This window comes from Pan troglodytes, chromosome 4 (genome assembly GCF_028858775.2).
Source record: "Pan troglodytes isolate AG18354 chromosome 4, NHGRI_mPanTro3-v2.0_pri, whole genome shotgun sequence".
Taxonomy (NCBI): Eukaryota; Metazoa; Chordata; class Mammalia; order Primates; family Hominidae; genus Pan; species Pan troglodytes.
Window position 1 is genome coordinate 372663 of NC_072402.2, and position 2840 is coordinate 375502.

Here is a 2840-nt window from a genome sequence, read left to right on the forward strand (position 1 = left end):
AGATCCACTTCTTTTGGTAATATCCAGTTGTTAACCCTGAAACTCTGTGTCTGACTGGGTCTATGTGGCAAATGTCAATGGAGGTAACCAAGATGCTTGTAATTTTCTAATTCTCTAATCTTCTAAGAATAAGAAAGCTATTTATCTCATGCTTTTTTATGAAAGTCTTTCTCCCAGCTATTTCTGACACATGGAAGATCCCAACTCTCTAATTAGGACCCATGTCTGTTATGAAAACTTCTCTTATTTACTCAGCCTTTTCTCCTCCTGACAACATTCCTTGCACCAAAACACGTGTTTAGGTAATTTACTACATTCCTGCCATTCGTTTTCACTTTATCTTGTTTACACAAATATCTATTAGCAAAAGGGGAACAGATATTAGTTATAAGGTTGAATCTCACACTTAGCTGTTCCATTTTAGTACCTTTTTCACATGACCATACAATGTTATCACACGTGTAGTATTCATCTTCTGTCCTCTTCATTCTTTATGCAAAGTTTATAATGAAGACTCTGAGGCCTATGTATGCCCAATCAGTTATTTGGGGGTAACAGAAGACATCTTCATTTGTAAAATTTTGTTTTTTTTTTTAATAGAAAGAACACTTAACATAAGAACTACCCTCATAACAAATTTTTAAGTGTACAATACCACATTATGAAACATAGGCTCAGATGGGCACCATAGCTAACGCCTGCAATCCCAGCACTTTGGCAGGCCGAGGCAGGTGGATCACCTGCAGTTAGAAGTTCGAGACCAGCCTGGCCAACATGGTGAAACCCTGTCTCTACTAAAAAAAAAAATATATATATATATATATATAAAAAATTAGCCGGGCATGGTGGGAGGCGCCTGGAATTCCAGCTACTCATGATGCTGAAGCAGGAGAATCGCTTGAACCCGGTAGGCAGAGGCTGCAGTGAGCCAAGATCACGCCATTGCATGCCAGCCTTGGTAACGAGTGAAACTTCGTCTCAAAATAAATAAATAAATACAGACACTAGGATTATAGCAGATCTCTAGAACTTACTCGTCCTGCATAACCAAAACTTCACGCTTGTTGATTCACAACTCCCATTTCTTCCTCTTCCTAACCCCTGGCAACCCCAATTCTGCAATTTGGTTCTATAGGTTTAACTGTTTTAGATACCTCATGTATGTAGAATCATGAAGCACTTGTATGTCTGTAACTAGCTTATTTCGCTTAGCATAATGTCCTCCTCCTGGTTCATCAATGTTGTTGCAAGTGACAGATTTTCCTATTTTAAGTCTAATATTTCATTGTATGTACATGTTAAACTTTGTTCATTTCTTGACGAAGATTACAGTTTTTTTACATCTTAGCTACTGTGAAGAGTGCTGCAATGAACATAGGAGTGCTAATGTTTCTTTGAGACCCTGATTTTAATTCTTTTGGATAAATGTTGAGAGTGGGACTGCTGGATCATATGGTGGTTCTATTTTAATTTTTGGAGGAACCTCCATACTGTTTTCCACAGTGGCTGTACCATTTTGAATCCTATCCACAGTGTGCAAGGTTTTCCAATTTCTCCACATCCTCACTAATAAGCTTGACTTTTTTTTTTTGATATGTCATCCAGACAAGTATGAGATAATATCTCATTACACTTTTGAATTACATTTCTGTGATGATTAGCAATACTGAGCACTTTTTCATATGCCTGGTGGTCATTTGTATGACTTCTTTAGAGAGCTGTCTATTTAACTCCATCTCATTTTAAAATCTGGTTATTAGGTTTTTTTTTGGTTTTCAGTTGTAAGATTTCCTTATATATTTTGGAAATTAACCGTTTATCATATATATGGTTTGTAAAGACGTTCTCCCATTCTGTGGATTGTTTTTTTCACTCTGTGGATTGTTTTCTTTATTGTGCAGAAGGTTTTTAATTTGATGTAGTCCCATTCATCTTTTTTTTTCTTCTGTTGCCTATGCTTCCGGTGTCATAGGCATGAAGTCATTGACAAAACCAAAGTCCTAAAGCTTTTCCCTGATGTTTTCTTCCAGGGATTTTATAGTTTCTGGTCTTACACTTAAGCCTTAAATCCATTTTGAGTTGATTTTCATGTATGGTATAAGACAAGGGTCCAACTGTGTTCATCTGCATGTGGATATCTAGTTTCTCAACATCTTTTCTGAAAGACTACCCTGTCCCCCTTGTGTATTCTTTGCAATCTTGTCTAAGTTTAGTTGACCATTTTTGTGTGTGAATTTATTTCTGGGCTCTCAAGTTTGTTCCATTGGTCTATATATGTTTTTATGCCAGTACCATACTGTTCAAATTACTTTAACTTTATCTGCATGTGGATATCTAGTTTCTCAACATCTTTGCTGAAAGACTATGCTATCCCCATTGTGTATTCTTTGCAACCCTAAGGTTGTCTAAGATTAGTTCACTATTTATGTGTGTGAATTTATTTCTGGGCTCTCAATTTTGTTCCATTGGTCTACATATGTTTTTATGCTAGTACCATACTGTTTAAATTACTGTAACTTGGTTATACTTTTTGAAATCAGGAAGTATAATGCTTTCAGCTTTGTTCTTTCTCAAGATTGATTTGTCCATTCAAGGTCTTTTATGACTCCATATGTATTTTAGATAGTACTCTTTTCTATTTCTATGAAAAATGACATCAGAATTTTAATAGGGATTGCGTTACATCTGCAAGTCTTTTTGGGAATATGGATATCATAAAAATAGTATGTCTTCCAATCCATAAATACAAATGTCTTTTCATTTGTTTGCATCTCAATGTATTTCATTAAAGTTTTGCAGTTTTCAGTGTATAAACCTTCCCCTTCTTTTATTCCTAATTA

General features: G+C 35.5%; 1 protein-coding gene across 8 annotated transcripts in view; it reads right to left on the minus strand.

Moving 5' to 3' along the window:
* Window positions 1–2840, minus strand: part of LOC749983 (putative WAS protein family homolog 3) — a 498033-nt gene that overhangs the window by 136495 nt on the left and 358698 nt on the right. The gene's annotated exons all lie outside the window — the stretch shown is intronic.